The 19888-nt window shown below is 46.3% G+C and overlaps 1 protein-coding gene across 2 annotated transcripts in view; it reads left to right on the forward strand.

Moving 5' to 3' along the window:
• Window positions 1-2938: 2938 nt before the first annotated feature.
• The window catches only part of Rnf152 (ring finger protein 152), a 72076-nt gene continuing 55126 nt past the window's right edge, over window positions 2939-19888 (forward strand). Inside the window, exons 1-2 of one of the 2 annotated variants that reach the window (XM_034513250.2) lie at window positions 2939-3076; window positions 4237-4359. The gene's annotated coding sequence lies outside the window, so the exon portion shown is untranslated. The remainder of the gene's footprint in view (window positions 3077-4236; window positions 4360-19888) is intronic. The other variant, XM_034513251.2, reaches the window with a different exon arrangement.

Here is a 19888-nt window from a genome sequence, read left to right on the forward strand (position 1 = left end):
TGTCTGCACAGGGAGCACTTTACCAACCAAGCAGCTCCCTAGACCTGGGATTAGCATCTTCACCTTGTCTCCAGGTCTGTGCACCTGTCTCGTCACCCTGGCTCTCCCGGTCCTTGGGTGCTCGATTGCTTCTCTCTCACACACATGCACTGTGGCTTGTGAGAGCAACAGCGGCTTCTCTGGCAAGACTTTGCCAGCTTGTGCTTTGAAACTCAGACTGGTCCTAGCTGCTTTGCTCCTGGCTGTTCCACAGATGAATTTGTTACAACATGTTCCGCCGGTTCTTGCCCTGACTTAGACCATAGCTACCTGTCCAAATTCTGACCTCCAGTGTGTCTTAGGAACTGCCCCATTGCAGCCTGCCCCAGTTAATTAACCTTCTCTGTGTGACAGCTTTACAAGACTGGACAGAAGGCAGAACACCCATGATGCTCCGTGAATTAAAATCCCAGCCAGTGGAAATGAATGAAGTTGGAGGCGTTAACCTTCCACATGCTGGGTCTTTGAATTTCTCACTCCAAAGAATTGTCTAGAAAGCAACTGGGGGGAGTTTGAAACATTTTAGAATAATTACTGAATCCTGAAATTACTTTCTTACAAAGAATCTTGAGGGGCACTCATGCATAATAATATTTCTGGGCTAAGCTCTGCTGGTAAAATGTTGGGGTGTTATGAATCATCTTCTTTATTTCAAGTCCCTGACCAGCATCTGAGTTGTTAATACCCTGCCTGGCTTCTCATTATTATTTTTTTTCCAGAGTCCACAGCATGGCTCAGTGACTAAGATGCCTGCCCTAGATTGCCTGGTCCTAGATGGATGACCTGGGTTCAAACACCTGGGGAAGGGGGGAACTGACTCTTGAAAGTGCAACTTGTCCTCCATACTTCTACTGTGACAGGTATGTGTCCCTCTCTCTAAATAAAATATACCTAAAAACTAGTAATTCCAGTTCTTGGGAAAGCGAGGCAGGAGGAATACCAAAAGGGTTTGTCTGTGCTGCTTCATACATTCCAATTTAGCCTAGGATACATGTGTAAGACTCTGTCTCCAAAAGGCCTTTTCATTTTTTTTAACTTTTAAATTTTGTTGTTTGTTTGTTTTTTGAGACAGCGTTTTTCTGTGTTAGACCTGACTGTCCTAGAACTCACTCTGTAGATCAGGCTGGCCTTGAACTTACAGAGATCCACCTGCCTCTGCAGGCTGGGATAAAGGCCTGCAGTACCACCACTGGGCTAGTTTATTTTCTCTCTACATTAAAGTTGAAGATATTCCTGCAAAGTAACTTCAGGTTCTAAAGACATGAATACAGTGCCTCTGAGGGATGCTGTACAGGTTATAAGGGAACATTGGAGCAAGAGTGTGCCCGGTGAGTGGACGAAGCAGGGCAACTGGGATCCCAGAGACTGCAGCTACTCTACAAGCTCTGTGGGGCTCCCAGATACAGGTTTTCCCCAGTGTGTTAACAGCCTGCTTGGAACACCATTCACAAGTTGCACATGTGGGACAAAGCAAGTAGGACCAGCTGCCAACACGGATTCATAAGGTCATACAGAGCCGTCATGGTTCTCAGGATTTCAGGAGCAGCAGCAGTTCTCAACCTGTGGGTCACGACCCCTCGGGGTTCGCAAAAGACCATTGGAAAACACAAATATTTGCACTCTGATTTGTAACAGTAGTGATATTACAGTTATGAAGTAGCAGCAAAACTAATTTTATGGTTGGGAGTCATGAGGAACTGTGCTGAAGGGTGGCAGCGTTAGGAAGGTTGAGAACCTCTGCTGTATAGGAAGGCACATGGGACCCATGAAGGGAGCTCAGTACCTGAAGCCTAGGAGAAGCCATCTGCCTCTGTGCGTTAACAGAGGGATCATTCAGCTCAACCGTGGAGATGAGGAAGGAGACACACAACTCTGGCCAATTTTCAGTTTCTTAATGGAATGGATCCCCAAAGGCCCTAGAACTCAGACATGGTGCCCAAGACCAGCAGGGGACACCTTTCTCCTCATTTCCCCACTATATGTTAAGTGAAAAAGCAGGAGACCTTATCTTTAGATTTTCCTAGGGTTACATGACATTAAAAGAATATCCCTAAGGTAAGAAGCTTTGTTTTTGTTTAGGAGTACTGGGGATAAGTCCAGACTCATGCACCCCAGGCCAGCAAGCACTTTACCACTGAGCCTGAAGTTGGGTTTTAAGGTGGACAATAGGGCAAGCTTAGTAGACCCTCGAGGCTTCTTTATAGCCCCTAGCACCTGCTCCTTCCTGTTCACGTATTCTGTGAGCTTCATTTATAGGAGGTCGAGATGTGAGGTGTCCCTGTGGGCCTCTTTGGGAGCTTATCCCATTCCATGCCCTGGTTGGGTTAGTGAACTTTCAGGGGCAGCCAAAAGGAACCCGGGGGGGAAAAGCAACAGTCTAGACTCCTCCCTCCTCCTCCTCCCAGGGTCGCGAGTCCAGAGCCGCAGCTGGGTCACCACCTCGGCCAGGCCATCTAGCTTGCTCGGCCTCTAGGTCACACCTGATCCGGTTCAGGTCCTGCTTCCCCGCTCAGTTCAGGTGCTCGCCGGTCTACGGTGGGTGGAGGGCGCGTCCCTGCTTCCCCACCCACACCAAGAGGTTGGCCACTGGGGACCGACTGACAGACAGACAGTCGGACGTGCCGGCTAAGCTGCGGGGTGGAGTGCGGGAGGGGGTGGAGCCGCCGGGGAGGGGCGGTCCGCGGAGCGGAGCTCAGCCTCCCGCCCTCTTCAGTGCTTGGGTCTTTGGGGGTGACACCAAAAGCTCCCCGCTCAGTGTCCGGCGCCTGGCGGCGGGTGTCCGATCGTGGACGCGGAGGGCAGCTGGGCAGGTGGAGGGCGCCGCCTGAAGCAAACGGAGAGACGAGCTGGGAGCTGCGGGAGGCGCTGCCACCACTCTGCCCGCGCTGCCCCGCAACCCGCGGCGGGAGGAGCAGGCAGCAGCCGGCCCTCGGTGCTCCTCTGGCCGAGCGCGGCGGGCAGCGCGGACCCCCGGGATGCTGCCGAGGTTGCTGCAGCCGCCGGCGGCGTAGCAGAGCCGAGCCTACTGCTGAGAGAGGTCAGTGAGTTTCGGTTTGTTTTCCTGTTCTGTGTGCTCCCAAGTCCCGGGTGCAGAGGGAACTCGCGGGGAAGCCTGTGCCTAGGGGAAAGCGGGAAAGGGCAACGGTAGCCTGGGATACATCTAGGGGTGCCTCTTGGACTATGATTAGGGTGGTCTGTTTGGTTAAAGGAGTGCGGAGCTTGAGTGGTGTCCCCCGAGGAGGTGGTCCCGGGAGTTGGGTTTGTCTCCGGCATTGCTTTGAGTTGGGAGCGCGATGGGGTCAGAGCAGCTTTCTCTGGTTCCTCTGAGTCCCGGGATGCCCCCTGGAGCTCTGGTCCCGGGAGCCCGCCTCAAGCACGCGCTGCACGCGCCCTTGAGGTGCGCGCACATCCCTGCTGTCTCCCCCCCCCCCCCCCAGCATTTTCAAGCCCTGGGTCGTCCCCTCCCGTCCTGTCCTGCCTCCTTCTTTCGGATTCCCTGCTAGAAGTTGCCCCCAAGCCATTATTGGAAAAAGGGGGCCGAGTGGAGGGCCAGATTCTGGGGGTCTTTTGTGAGGACCCACGGGCCTGAGGCGCTTCCTCCTGGAAGGACAGCAGCAGGACAAAGCCGGCTGGACTTGTGGGGAGCTTCTCGGATAGTGTTGGTTCGGGATCCCGCCTACCGTGGGGGTGTGGTGGTGGGGAGCGCTGTACAGATTTGGAAACAGTAGGGTGATTGACAAAACAGTGACAGTGACTTGATGAGGTGGTGGCCTGGGCAACGAAAGGATGCTCTCAGATGCATCCCTGTTGTGTGTGTCTGGGCGGGTGACTACACGCCCCGCATTGCCAGCTGTGTGGGTTTAACTCGTGCATTTTGCTAGCATATCTTTGCCCTAAAATGATGATGGTATTCTCTATCCGGACTCCTGTCTTTCTGAGGCATTACTGTTGACTGTAGCAGCTTTACCGCTAGAGAACTTGGGGGCGCGGCGGGGGCGGGGTAGACTGCAGAGGAGCCAGGAGGTGGTTATTTATCAGGGAGAGCCTTAATGACCCCTCCCTGTCCTATCACCCGCCTTCTACTCTCCATTCTCATCCTCTCGGGACACCCACTCGTGTTCCTGTGGCCTCAGAGGGTGCTTGGATTTCTGTCTGTGCTGGGAGTATCTAACCCTTACTGCATGTATTTCACTGCAGGCTGAACAAAGCTGGGTCTCAATCGCGCTTCCTGCTTGTCAGCCTCTTGCCTCCCAAACGCTTATCGTTTCCACTTGATGTCATCACGCAGAAGGGGGTGAAAGGGACACGTGACAGATTCAGGTAACCCCAATGATCTGGGTAACTGGCTGGGTGTCTCTGGGTCATTTGGGCCCACAGTGCTGACCCAGGGCTGCCTGGGTGTTTCTGCTTTTGCAGCATTCCCATCTGTGAGGGAGTGGGGGCCACCCAAGCAAGCAAACACTGTCTGTCCTACCTTTGGGACTTCACTTGAATGTCTTGTTCCACCAACATTGCAAATGACTTCATCCTTTCTTTTTGGAGAGGTCACTGGGAGACACTTCCATTGGAGCTGTTTTAGTTCCAGTGGATGATGTGAATTTTGATGCTGTCAGTACACAGACAGTTGTATCTGAATATGGGCTTGGATATAAGACTGTTTTTGTGTAGCGATGTCATCTAATGAAAAGATATGGTGGGAAAGCTGATAATGGTGAAGTTGGTAAGATATTTGACCAGTGCTCAGTTAGGGCGCTGGTCAAGTGCCTTCTGAGGAGGAAGAACTGTTTCTCTCCCATCTTTTCATTGTCAACATATCGAGCAGGGCCGGCTGATGCTAAATTACTGTCATGTAGCAGAGAGGGCTGCTGGGAAAGAGCAGAAAGAACATAGAGAAGACAGAGCTTTAGTTATGTTTCCCTTTATATAGACACGGAACATTAGCCTCTCCTTCTCCTTTTTATCTTTAGATTTTGGTTCCTTCCCCAAAACTCTGACCTGATCATGACAGAGTTCATGGAAACCTCACCTTCAGACATACCAGGACACACATACCAGGACAGCACTGGTGTGCCCTCCTAGAATCCAGAGCTTTTAGCATCCCATGGGCTGGACCCAGGTTTTCCTTATAGGGAGGTCAGACTGTTGAAGGCCGTCGGATTGTTGAAGGGACCTCTTTTGCAGTATAGCAGCATCAGGACCAGAATGGATGCTCTTTATAGTTTTTCTCCAAAGTCCCTTTAAAAATAAAATTTAAAAAGCTTGAGATGTTTGTCATTCTGTTCTAGGATAGTTTTGCTTTGAAAGGTGACTTTAAAACCAGGAGTGACACCAACATTGGTCCTTCTACTGAACACTTGGAAAACCATTAGAAGTGGGGCAGTCATTTTGTTCTAGCTAAAACAAAGGCTACTGCTTTGGAGAGACAAGGTTACTAACATGGTGTTAGGATGAAGGTGTTTTGACAGGTGATTTTTCTGTCAGCAGTAATTCAGGGTGTGTCCTGGATTACAGCGAGAAGAAAAACCACGTGATGGAATAACAGGGAATGTAATAATGCAATAGAATCAAGGGTGTGGCAATTTAATAAAAAAAAAAAAAAAACCTCACACACAATTTTCCTTGTAGGAAAACAGCTGCCTGCACAAGTAATTGCATGTCCGAGAACAAAGATAGCCACAGTGTAGTATTAAGTTTTATTGTGATTTTTTTTCATCATGTGCTGTGATAACTCATAATGAAATGTATTAAGTTGGCCCCTCTCCATCCCCAGAAGGAGTCTCTTCCTGAGGGTATACAGAGGTGGGCTTAGCTCTAAGTTGGCATAGTTGACCTTTGATTCCAGTGCTTGCTTGTTCACCCAGTAGATGCTTTTGGGCACTTCGTAGATATGGGTTCTGTTAGAGATGCCAACGGGTGAGTGATGGGTAGAGACACAGTCTGTGAATCACCCTCCAAGAGCTTATAGGGAGACAAAGAAATGCAGGCCTTACTTGGAAGTGACTGAGAAGGTCTGGACATCTGAGGAGGCTCACACAATCTCCGCTTGGTTGTCTTTTTCCTTAGGATGTTCTGAATTCTCCAAGTGGCTGGGCTGGGCTAGGAGTAGCCTTTTCTTTACAGACGCTGAACTTTTTGGTTGGATTCTCCAGGGCTGCTGAGGCTTCATCCATGTAGGGAGGCCGTTCTCTTTGCATTTCTTCTTGAGTATTCTACCTGAACCTTCTCATTCAGCAGTCAGCTGTGCATCAAGCTTGAAATAACGTCTCTATTTCTGTGTCACCTGATTTAGAAAGCAGATGGGGACAGGTAGACTTTTGTAGGTTTCCTCTCACTCACTTTTAAGTACTGAGGTGTTAAACAGATTTTGCTGTAGTGAGGAGTTTTCCACATATCAGTGCCCGACAATAGGATCACTGCTCTCAAGAAAGTGGCTCAGGTACCATGCAATCAATTCCATAATCCTGCCCAGAAGCATGTTACGTTATTCTGTTCCCAAACAAGCCACAATTCAGTATTCCTTGCATGGAAGTGGGAAGACCTGGGAACAACTGAATTATACTGGTGACACAAGTCTCTTGTCCCATGGGGCCTGGCTCAAGGTGTAGAAGGTATGTGCTGTTCCACGAGCAGCTATTGAGTAAACTGTTATAACTGTTATAAACTTATAGTTTACTCAATAGTAAGCTATTGAGGAAACATATCTTAAAGAATCTGCTTAATGGACTGGGGAGATGGCTCAGTGGGTAAAGGGCTTGCCGTGCAAGGATAGGGACCTGACATTAATTCCCAGGACCCAAATAAAGCTGGATGTGGGGGTCCACATCTTTGTGCTCAGTACTCCAACAACAAACAGTAAGAGAGACGAGAATCTCTAGAGGCTTATGGGACAGCTAGCTTGGTGAACGATGCAGAGAATGACACAGATACACTCCCTCAAACAAATGAGTAACACTTAGGCCCTCTGACTTCCACGTGTGTATTATGACATGCACAGATGTGCACACATGTGCAAAGATGAATTCATATCATGCACACCATACACATGTATGCTGCATACACACAATGTGTGAGATACTGTTCTCCTCCAATCTTTCATTTACTCAAATGTTAGTATATTTACTCATATGATTATACGCTCATTACCAAGGAAACATTGAAGAAATGTTCCTTATGACTATTTGGGGTGCTGGTTTACTCTGCGGGGATAGGCCAGTAGGGACCTCCAAGGCTGATGCTAGCAGGTCGTGTGCCCAGCATTACGTAACACAGAAGTGTTCTCTGCAGGCTTCTTCTCCCTTACCATCTGCTTCTTGTTTAAGAGTTCCTCATTTTGCTGGAACAGCCCAGGATAGAAAGCAGGTGGGCCTGAGGCCACCCAGAAGGTGACCTGCTATAGGAAGGACCTCAGGAAAACAGACAAGAGGAGAACGGCATGGACCGACTTCGTATACTCCTGTTATTTTGATGTTTAGAAAAAGCAAATTGGCGAAGGGACTTTTTCAGGTCAGTGGACTCCGAGGACATCCAGGGTGTTTCAGTACATCCATGTTTCCATTAACTACCATGTAGGCTATGAGGGTGCTAAGTTTTAAATCCTGCCTTGTCATGCTTTCTGTACAAAGAGCTGGGTGCTGTAGACCTTACAAAAGGCTGGCTGTTGGCAAAGAGACAGTTGCTTTGGGACAAGCTGGCCACTTGAACATCATTGCCATCATATTTGAGATAACTGTGCGCATAGATTAGAGTGTTTAAGACTTGGTATGCACTTTAAGGATAAGCATCAAAAATAATGAAATAGTATCGCTTTTGTCAAAGATAGTTCTTGTACGTAGAAGTGACCCAGTAAATGGAGTTAGCTTCTGAATCACAGAGACTTAGCTTAATGATATGGGGGCCACCCTTCCCATCGAGCTCCACTTGAGTGAAAAGCTTGGGAGGTCTGAGGCTAGGAGACGTAGAGTGCGCTGCCAAGGAGGCAGCTCCAAGGTTGGACCAAGGGCAAACACAGTCTGTGTGAGAAAGAGAAAAAAAAAAAGCCCCATGCAACTCATCTTGAAGTACATTTGGGCTTTAAAATACACTTAGTCTATGTGACCTCTCAATGCCCTTCTGAAGTTAGTTATTCCAGTGAAGGACACTTGTGGCCGGACTGAGTGCTCCCTGGCACCCCTGTCACAAAGGCACAGTAGTGAGAAGAAGGGAGGCTCGAAGCTCTCATGCTTTACATATATTTTAGGATTTTTCTGTCTCTGATTGTAGGTATTACTGTCAGATTTGAAGAAAGGCTTCAAGCAGCATACAGATGACCTGCATGTCATAGCTTTTGAGAATCATGATTTCCTGGTAGATACTTATAGCCACTGAGGTACGGGCATCAATTCTGGAGTTAGGATGGAGTGCCACTGTGAGCTACTGAGAGTGTGTATGTGTGTGTGTGTGGCGGGGGGGAGTCTGAAAAGGTACCTTTTTCACTGCTTGGATTCTTGGTTCTGGCATAAATAAAACCCAGTGCAGACAGCCTGGCATGACAAAACCTGTACTGACTTCACATAGGTCTTCAGATCTCATGCAGGAAGGGTATGTCACAGGGGGTTTTGTTGGGAAAGCACCTAAGACATGAAGTCTACAGACACCAGTTCTGGATTGAGTCCTTTCTTGCTGTTTCACACATACCTATAAGGCAATGCCCCTAGCTGGCTTCACCCATTCCCAAGTGTGGGTGATCACGTTGACTGTGGGCCTGCAGGGTTGATGAGATTTGGGTAACAGCTTTGCTAGGCCCTGGTGACACTGAGAACTTCACAAGTAACACTCTGTTCCAGCCCTGTCCATTCTTGGTGAACCCCCCCCCCCCATGTCTCCTATCAGGGCAAGCCTCAGCCTTAACCTTGGCCTCCCGACTTTCCTGTCCCTACTCTCCTGTAGAAGAAGGGGCCTTTTTAATGACCACTCAGTTCCTTGATGCTTTTGGGTGACTCCGGTTTTCTTGTAGGAAGGAGCTTGTATTCTTGTCTCTCCTTTAGTTTTCCCTGGCTTGACCCCCAAATTCCTTTCCAATCTTCATCTTTGCTCATGTGTGTGTTCATGTGTGTGTGCGTATCCATGTGTGCACATTTATTGGAAGCCAGAGGACAGCTTGTGTGTTGTTCTATCCCAGGCACTACCCACTTCATTTTTCTCAGACGAGGTCTCCCGCTGGCCTAGGGCTCTCTGAGTAGGCTGGGATGGCTGTCCAGCAAGTCCCCGGTTGGTATCCGCCTTTCTCCTCCTCCCTGATTTTGGGATCATAGGCCTGTACCACCATGCCCGATGCCTGGCTTTCTGCATGCATCTGGGGACTCAAATGCAACTTCTCATGCATATGTGGCAAACATTTCACCCAGTGTGCTATGCTATTTCCAGCCCCTCTAATCTTGACTTCTTTGCTTGATTTTAAAACTACAGGAGCTGGGGTGGCTAGTCTATAGTTTTCCCAAGGGGTCTTTGTTGCCCTTTTCCTCGTTCTTGTACATGGCCTGGCCTCAGTGTCCTTCCTTTTTCCCTCTTTCCATCTCGTTGCTAAAGCCTCACTTCAGCTTTCAATTCAACGTTTAACTGGGTCACTTTATCCCTTAGTGACCCTTCATTGTCCCAGAGTTCTCTGGAAAACTTCCTCTGCTGTTTCATCTCCCTCTGTCTCCTCATTCATTCCCATTCATCTGTTCCTTCAGTCATCCGTTCATTCATTTTTTTTCAAAGAGCACTTGCTTCTTCACTTAGGATGTGTCTCTCTGTTTAATTGCTATGCCATAAAAAACTTACCCAAGTTAATTAACATAAAGGAAGGTGCTTCGAAGAGATATTCTAGGATGTCTTTTGCTAACAAGCCTCGTCTGCCCCAAACCCCAGTGCATGAGATGCTTTAGCCGTTGCCCTTCTGGAGCCTGCCTACCAGGGAGATAGGGTAGCCGAGGTGTACTTCTCTCCAAGGTGCCACAGCAACTTACAACTGCAGGATAGTTTTCTTCAAAAGACTGGATGAGTCTTGGTGTTTGCCACTGTGGTTATACACAGGGAGTGATCAATAAATACTTTATTGTTGGTGAATCTTTGACAACACAGGAACTTATTTTGACCTACCACAATGAATGAATTACAGACATTTTAGTCCTGCATCCTTAAAGAAGGTAGAGAGAGGTTTGTTTCTAAAAGCTTCCTCTCATTATACTAATAATGATAAAATATCGAATTAAATTTGATTACCAGGCTGCCCTGAGTATCCTAACATGATCTAAAGGTGAAAATTCTCATTGTGGGACATCTTAGAAAATTGGTTTTTTCAACCTCCGTGTATCGGTTACCTACAAATTCAATCAATCAATCAACTAACTAATCAATCAATCTTCTCCTTGGAGACACATTGCAAGCAACATCAGGACTTCCCATCTCACAGACTACCATGCAAATGAAGGACGACTGTACTTGATGGACTGAGTACCAAGGCTAAGCACCTCGGCTCCTCACAGAATTACCTTTGTGTCACCTGACTTCTTTGGAGTCTAGAATACCCTTTCACATGGCTGATAGTTTCGGAGAGTGGTATCACCACCGAGGGAAATGTCTTCATCTGCTGGGAGAGGTTGGGCAGGAATATGTTCTTACAAAACCACTCTCAGTTTGAAGGATAGAGAATGGTGCTGAGATGCACGTGTCAGAGCCAGTCTGTGATGTGATGGTCTTTGGCTGTTGTGGCAGCTGTGAATTGGTTTCTTTCAGGTTAATAGTGTGAGATTCAAAATGGTTGAAAAGCTAGATGAGATGATGCATGCCTTTAATATCAGTACCTGTTTGTTTTTCCCTCCTCCTCCCCTCCTCTCCCCCTCCTTTCTCCCCTCCTTCCTCCTCTCTTTCCTCTCTTCCTCTTCCCCTCTTCCCACCCCTCCCCTTCCCTTCTTCCTTTCCTCCCCCTCTTTTTTGTTTTCTTTTTCTTTCTCTTTCCTTCCTTTCCTTTCTTTCTTTTTTTTTTTTTTCATGAAATAAGGTTTCCAAGAGTCCACATTGGCCCTGAACTTGATACATAGCTAAAGATGACCTTGAACTCACTCTTCTCTACCTTCCAATTGCTGGGGTTATAGGTGTGTACTAATTTGCCAAACTTATTTAAATAATTTATGATTTGGCCATTGAACCAAGGGAGGTAGAGACAACAGGATTAGGAGTTCAAGGCCAGCCTCAGTTACTTAGTGAGCAGCCTGCATGACAAGAAACTGTCAAAGTAATAATTACCATCACAGCAAGTGACACCAAAAAACAACACAGGCAAACCAACCAACCAACCAAACACACTAGTTAGTAGTATGTGGAGAAGTTTGTGTGTTTTGGAGGGTTTGGCCTTTGTTACACGAGGGTTGCTGCTTGCTTAGTTGAATGGCAGATGGCTTAACTTTCTAGGTAGGGTCAGCCTTACCTGGACTGAGTGGCCTCTATCAACTCCTGCTCCATGGTACTGGCACTTCAGAACCCCCAAGGTAGGATCCCTCTAGTGAAATATAACTAGCATTTGGAACATTGAGCACCAGTGGATAAGCCATGTATTGGATAAACAGTTACATTTATTCAAATTTTGGGTGTTCTTTACCTGCTACTATTCTAACAAAGCTCCTTATCTTGTTACAGTTTAATGAATGTACTTAGTTCATGGTATTTGTGTAAAGACAAAGGTAAAGTCAAAGAGAATAGAGGAGACGTGTCTAATACTACTCTTCCAGTTCTTGATTTCTTACCACGGTCCTATTCCAGTGGAGTGGTTTGAAACATGGAATTTTAAAAGTATGGTGACATTGGGTTTGACCTTGAGTGACTTAGGTCTGATTGAGCACTGGTTTCTTCATCTTAAAAATGAGAATCAACCTTCTTGAGTTGCTGTGAAAATTAGACACAGAGAGAATATTGAGAGATTGTCTAACACTCCATGCACGCAGTAAGGACTGAACAAATGGCAGCTAGTATTCTCTCCAATTTTATTCAGCAAATGCCACCTAACAGTGGACAAGCCTGGTCTAAATCAGTAGCTGAGCTAGCCTGGGTGATAACTGCCCCTAAATAACAATAGCTGCAGTGTTTACAAAAGGATTCTCTGTGTACTTTATTGTCAGTGAGACCTTAGAATTGAAATATTGAAGCATGTTCATGACGTGTTTCTTAAGTGGTTTGTAGTTTCAAAGAACTGCTTCTCAGACGGAAGCTGGAACCAGCTAGAAGCAGCTGGAAACAACAAGCCAGCAAAGAGGATGAGGAAACCAGGAGCTGCCCCAGCTGACTTAGGACACCTCCTCCTTTCTCCTGCAGTACTACCTACCAATTGAAGTGAAGGACACCCCAGAATGATCTTGTTGGAGTGGTTAGAGTTGGGGCTTGGGCTGGCAGCCCTAGCTGGCTCTTTTATCATCCTTAAGAAGTCAGTTAAACAGATATGCAATCAAGGCCAGAGAGACGGCTCAGCCATCAGAGCACTTGCTGCTCTTACAGATGACCCGATTTTGGTTCCCAAGCACCCACATGGCAGCTCACAACCATCTGTTACAGTTTCAGGGGATTCAGTGCTTCTGATTTCCACGGACACCAGGCACAGATACTCACAGGCACCCACATATCAAATCAATAAACCAATTTTTAAATACAGGTAAGCCACAGTGAAAAGCAGAGAAAAAGGATTTTATTCACTGTGGGCACATTGGAAAGAGGGACAGAAAAAGAGAGGTCCAGTGACCCCACAGTCTGTGTTCATGGTGCTGACATGAGATTTAGGTTCAGATAGAGGACAGAGGTATGGACAATCAGGCGGTCCAGTCGAGGCATGGTCCTGCTGATTACTGACCCATCACATGCGTCTCCTGTGATGGGCTCTGACAGGTTGTCAGCACTGTGTGCAATCTCTTCCTGGGAGACAAGTTCTGTACCCAGGTGTCAGCTTTTTCCTTACTGCCATATGAGAATCTTAGGGAAATTGCAATGCCTTGGGGACCACTATTTCAGTGGTCTGATAGCCAAAGGCAGGGCCCAAGAGTTTTTTTGTACAACAGCTTCCCTCTTGCCATAACTTCATTAGTCTGCCCTTTCCGGGTCAGGTTTCTTGTACAGAGAGTTTGCCCCAAGTTTGTCTATTACAAAGGAACATCTAGATTATGAAACTCCAGTTTAAGCTTAACCGTCATAAGAAAACTGAGACAAATCGCCTTTCTATATAGAAGTCTTGCTGTGTATTCTGATTGTTGTTTGCCGCCCTGTAGCAGACGCTGTGGGCACTTAACAAGCTCAGGCATGAGGAAGGAAAGGGGGGAAGGGGTTAGGCTAAGAAGCAGAAAGGTGGCCTGTGTGTGTTAGCTCCTTTCCTTAGGAATCTACATGTTAGCATGCATTTTTTTTCTTGCCATTAATGTTTTGTTTTAAAGAAAACACTCTTTAATGAAGACAAAGAAACCAGGCAATATAATAAATATACACCAGAAATATAAATCTAATGAGCTATTTCAGAAATAGCCCTTAACAGTGGCTGCTGCTGAGTTGGTCCAGGTTGTCGTCCAAGGCACTCGGTGAAGACTTGAATCAGTCCATTCTTTCGAAAACAAAGGGCACAGGGACGGGGTCGATCCTCTTAAACCAGAAGTCCAGGCCAGGATGCGTTTGCTGGGCACTGTCAGTGTTGCTCCAGGCCACGCCGAGTCTCTGGTAATTTGAGGGTTTGTATCTAGTGGCATCTGGGGTACATTTATATAGGAGCCCGTGTTCTTGCCTTTTCTTCTTAGGGAAGTCACACAACCCCATCAGACAATTGAATTGCCTTGTCTTTTGTTTGATGCTTAGATGTTTCTGGAATGTGCCCAATGCTATAAACATGACAGAAGCGTGGGCTGGTCTGGGGATGCTGTGTACACAAGACCTAGTGCTTTCTTCCCAAGAATTCCGGAGAGATATTGTGATTCATCTACTATGGCACCTGGGGGTAGGGAAGTGAACCAGGCCTGGCTCCATGCTCCAGTATCTCTTGGAAGGAAATTGCTAAGACCTTTTGTCCCACAGATTCTCCTAGCATATACCTGATGCCTCAGATGATAACTTCCATGTTCACTTTCTTCTTGGGAAGAATAATTGTTCACCCAAGTCTACTATGTTGTTGCAAGGAGAGTCTGGAGCAGATTGCCGGTCACTGTAATTAGTTTGTTGGTTGTCTCTTCTGTAACCCTCATGCATGCATCATGGAAGGTGATTGTAAGGCCTGGATGCCATTTTTCCCCCATGGAATCATCATGCCCACTCAGACCCTATGTTCACTGTGTGTTGAGGAAGTGGATTTCTTCATTTTCTGTTACCTCTTCAAGTAAAAGGCCAAGGAGGTTGCCAGTGCAAGGGGAGTCTTGGGTGAACAGACTGTGTTTAGTAATCAGCCTTTCTGATGTAAAAATGCTCAATGATCGTTTGGTTGGTTGTTTCTTTTTCTTTCCAACAGTAGAGTCAGGTTTATTAAAATTAACTGCTCATCTATTCCTAGGTTTCACAACAAAGTAGTAACTAAGGTATTTGGGAATTATGTCCTAAGGCAGTCACACTGCCCCACAAGGTGTTTGTTAATTTGGCACAGAAAATGTCTTCACCAGTAAGGAAAAAAAAGTAGGTCGGTTTCAGATCCTGTTCCACCTGATTGTGGAGCCTGCCCTTGGAGGGTTCCAAAGCTTCTGTATTGAACCCTACAGAACGGCATTCCCTCATTGCCACATCTAGTCTGAGTTAGCCAGTGGCGCTTGCTTTGGCTTTTCTTTGATTCCACATGGAGTGGCACCACAAGATTCCGTTACCCGATTTCCTGAAGGCAAACATGGCTTCCTCTAGACCCCAATCTTGCAAAGTGTTTGTCTGCTTGCCATCTCGGATCCTTCCTACTCGGTCTCTGGGAATCGGTTGTCCTGTGGTCTCTCAAAGCCACTTTCCTTTTACTTCCCCCTTAAGATTCTGACTTGTAAAGAAACAAATTTCTTCCTTTTATGAGGGTTTAACTGGTGGTGTTCAATATAATCTATAGTGCTTAGATGTGAAATAGACTTTGTCTTCCTGACATAGTCAGGTAGAAAGACAATGCTCGTGGGAGGGAGGAAGAGTGAGAAAAGCCAAAATGAGGGTGAAGATATTCATAGAAATACTGTATTTTCAAAGTTCGGTTTTAATGGAAAAGTCAGGCAAACCTGCTGTTTATGTGGTGACTTGGCTTCGTATTACAAGTATCTTGCTCAAAGCACACTGAAGCTGCTCACTGATAACGTCCACCAAATGACACGATAGGCTATCATATCTTTCTTCCTAAACATGTAGAGTTATAAAATTTATTTCATAAAGACCAAGAGGTGATAAAAGCAGTTAGCTGCAGCACAAGTGTGCCAGCGGTGTCTATTGTGCGTTCCAGGCACGGTGAGTCTAAAGTACCTGAAATTTGTCTGGGAGGCTAGAACTTGGAAAAGTCAAGTGACTTGGCCCAGGATAGACAACAGATTTATACCAGAGCAGAATATGACCCGACCCTGAGTGATGTGTTTGTATCTGTCCTCCTTTGTGAGTACGTGCAGGTATATGTGTGTATATGTATGTGTGGACATCAGAGGATAATCCCAAGTGTTGCTTTTCAGTTGGTATCCATTTTTGATTTCCGTTTGTTGTGAGTTTTGTTTTGTTTTGAGACCGTGGGATGGCGGGTTGCTTAGCAAGCCTCAGGGACGCACCTTATCACTAGGTTCCCAGCACTGGGACTTCAGTGTATACCATGCCTACGTTTTTATTGCCCATTCTGGGGATTCAACTCTAGTTCTTGTTGTTTGTGAGGAAAACACTTTATCGCCTGAGCTATCTCCACAGCTTTCACTATCCTCTCAGCCATACTCAAAAGTGGGATGAGGGAATAGAGAGGGACATTCATTAAAAAGATGCCACACAGTTTGGTAAGAGTCAGAGCTCCACGTGAGCCTGTCTTTAGGAAAAATGTACATGGTTTGGATTTTCTGTTTGCCTGACTCATCTCTCTGCTGTTGATTCTAGGGCCATCTTTGAAACAGTTGGTGATAATTCTTTCAGGAGATTAACTGGCTTTCAATATTAGTTGAATGTTGACTCCAGTAGGCAGTTTTTGTGAAGTCTGGTGGTGTGAGCTATTTCTACAAGGGCCATTTTCTGAAGTCAAGGTTTGATGTTATGTCAAATATTCACGCAGATGCTGGAGGCCTTTCTTGAATGCAGCACCAAAACCTTACATTTGAACAGAAAAGCATTTTTACAACCCTCTTCTCTTACTGCTGCCCCCATAACAGGAAGCAGAATGTCTTGTCCCTTGACGTCTGTGTTCCTTGATTTACGTAGGCTCCTTGTGTGCTGAGGAAGAGCTGTAGGATGTACCTCCTGGAAGCTTAGTCCCCATTCCAGCCATTTACATGTGTCCCCCCAATTCCACAGCCAGTCACTTCTCTCTACTTGTACCTCTGCATAAGGTTGTCATCCCTGCTCCAGTGTGACTTCTGTAACTGTGGGGACCTTGGCATGAGCTGAGCTGCCGGAGCAAGCAGACGAATGAGCAGCTAGGATGCTGGTTTGCAGGGATTGATGAGTGATGATAAAGATGGTTATTGGGCATGTGTGCGACTGCAGCAGACACTGCTGAGACACCCACTGAAATCAGCATTTTAACAGTGGATTGGATACTTCTTTGTTGTGAGGACACCCAACAGCTGTGGGGTGCTTAGTAATGCCCCTCATTCTACCGACTAGGTGCCGTTGTGTATCAGTCAGAGAAATCTCTAGACATTAGGAGATAAAATTACCTCCAGTTGACAAGCTCTGTAATGGACTCCTTTTTGCATCTACGTAGAATATGGCAATTGTTTGTCATCATGGGATAAAATACAGATATGAGACAAAGCTTAGAGGGCGACTGTTCTTACAACCATCTGACTTACCGATCAGCTGTTGAGGGTCTAAGGAGGTCTTTAAGAAGCTTGAGTCCCCAAGTGACCATGTGGGACAGAACCCCTGATACTCAGCTACTTAGGATGCAGTGCTGAGAAGAGATGAAGCATGCTTGCATGAGGCTACTGAGATGGGGATGCTTGCATTGATTGTCCTTCACCCACCCTGACTAACCTTCCCTGACACTTGTGATGAAGGGACCTAGCTGAAGCATCTGGACCAGCATTCCAGGTATGAGAGGAAGTAGGGATTCCAGCCATCATAGGCCAGGATTTTTAGTAATATCAGCCTTCTTGCTGTAATTTGCATAATTTCTGTGTTCTGTCTAAAATTAAGATGATAAAATGAGTTTGTTATTCCTACCACTGTAATATCACATTCGGATCTGAGAATAGCAAGTATTGAGCTATATAGACTTTGAGTAGAAAAGTAGTACATCAAATTTACTAGCTGTTTTGATCTTGCCCTGTGTGTTTAAGTCTGTAGCTTGAGACCAAGTCGAGACAGTTGTGACAGTGTGTGCTTAATGTATCTTACCATTTTGGGGGAAGGGGAATGACAGATGTTGATGCCCTGCAGTCACGGCTGTTAACTACACCATTAATAAACACATCCCTGTATCATATGAGCTCGTTAACTCTGACTCTTCCGTATAAGTCCAGCTAAACGATATGGATTAAAAATCTGGACCCAGAAGCTTGCTTATCAGACCAAACTCACTGTACAGTTGCTAGATTTTTATAGCAATTTTCTATGCTTGTCTTTATATAGAATTATTGGGCAAAATATGTAAGTCAAATGGTTTCCTTGGGCACCCATCTGGATGACAACAATGGGACTGTTTATAGGAGACAATGGTTATCTGTGGATCAGCCTTTTGGTTGCTGACAGCTTTCTGTTTGTTTGAGTCAGAGCCTCATGTGACTGCTCTGTTCCACAGGATTCAGTCCACTCCACAGAGGCCACTCCAGTGAATTTCACCTTCCCCATCTGTCACAATCTTTGGCAGGCTACAGAGCACAATCAGACCTGACAACAAGACAGTGAAGTCCCTTTCTAGTAACAATGCTGCTAGACAGCTCACACCCCAAATGCCTATACTTATTCATGGAAAACATTTCCACAACAGTAGAGATCACTAACATCAATGGTACCCGTTACATGTGATGCCCTGTGTTCTGTCTAAACCTCAAAACAGCCCTTCAGGGAAAGATGGAAGGTTGTGTTAGGAGCTCTGATATACAGATGAGGAAAGTCAGGTGTAGAGGTTAGGTGGGTCTCCATGGTCACAAAGTTGGTACTAGAACCCAAAGACATTAGCTATGGAGTTGTTGGTACATGTTGCTGTTGCAGAATGCCGCCCCAGCCTCCTCACTCTGTCCAGCGATCTGTAACTTTGTCTCCTTAACTGATACCTGTGTGTGGTGATTAAGGAATTCTTGATATTGTGCCTCATTTGTGTGTGGGTTCGGGTAGTTGCCTAACACGACTGAGGCTTCTTGTGTTCACTTATTCCGTAATGTTTCATGTCAGGAGGTCCAGAGTCAGCAGGGTGGTTTGATTGTTTTTATAGCAGGAGGCAAATGTCAGGTGGTACAGGATGAAATGATGCCTGAGTTTGGGGATGACGCTGGGGGATTACTTCCTGCCCAAGGATTTCGAGAGGCTTTGAGAAAAAGTAGTATCCACCGTCCTTCTAAGACCTGGTGGTACTTGTTAGGATGTGTGGGCAGGTGGGGAAGGCATTTCTGGGGCAAGGAGAAAATCAAGGCAGCATGGAGGTAGGAGAGGGTGTGTCTTATCCACTGGACAGCAAATGGTCCAAATGGCTGCAGCAGGGAGGATGCAGCTGAGATGTATGAGAACCAAGGAGGACAGTTGAGGATAGTTATTTGGCAAGAAGACACATTTTGCATCAGGAGGAAGAAGTGAGCATGAAACTGTTTTCAGATGACGAATCCAACAGCATTCTGCACGAACTGAAGCAGAGGGACGAAGATGAGGAGAGTTGAGGCTCACAGAAAACCTAGTGACAGCCTGAGCTCAGGGGAGGCCAGCAAGGGCTGGATGGGTGTATGAGTGACCCAGGCCTCAGGTGAAATTCATAGGGTTCTGGAGTATGGCCCAATGGTATGAAGCAGTTGAATGGATTCTTTTTTTCAGTCAGAGTTACTGAATGAATGATGTTGGCAAATTCCAGCTAAGGACCACATTTAGAGAAATCAGTGTTGACCTTGGAAACACCCTGAATTAAAGGGGTCAGCTGGACCTGTGGGATCCCGTCTCCCAGTGACCACAAGACACAGGCTGAACCACATTGCCCACAGTGAGAAGGTATCCCTGGAAAGTGGTCCTCAGACGGACACAGGTTAAAGGTCAAAACACTGATAGTAACAAAGGAAAAAAAAATGTCGTTTTATTTTTTGTTTTAGAAGACCATATTTACATGCACTGAAATGAATGAGGTTATGTAAAGTTGTAGGATCGCTTAGTTTATATTTATAGCTTCCAAAATGATTATGATTTCTTCTGGATTTAAAGTACTTAAAATATTTTCTGGACTATGCGTAAGATTAGTCCCTGTGCTCGGTGGAAGGTCCCCTTTCCACACAATCTGGCTAACTCTCCAGTCCCCAGACAATGTTGGTGCCTTAGAGGAGCTTTGCTCTTTGTAGACTTCCTTTTGCAAATCCCGTCTCTTCCTTCAGCTCTCCCTTCAGGGATACCTCTGAATTCCTCTTGAGGTTCAGCTGCCTCCACCACACTGCAGACTTTAGCGTTGCCCTGTGCACACCTGGATGTTGACCAGGTGGTGACAGATGTTGGTTCTTTGAAGATTGGGCCTTGCCGATACATCTGCACATTCCTG

This window comes from Arvicanthis niloticus, chromosome 10, assembly GCF_011762505.2.
Source record: "Arvicanthis niloticus isolate mArvNil1 chromosome 10, mArvNil1.pat.X, whole genome shotgun sequence".
Classification (NCBI taxonomy): Eukaryota; Metazoa; Chordata; class Mammalia; order Rodentia; family Muridae; genus Arvicanthis; species Arvicanthis niloticus.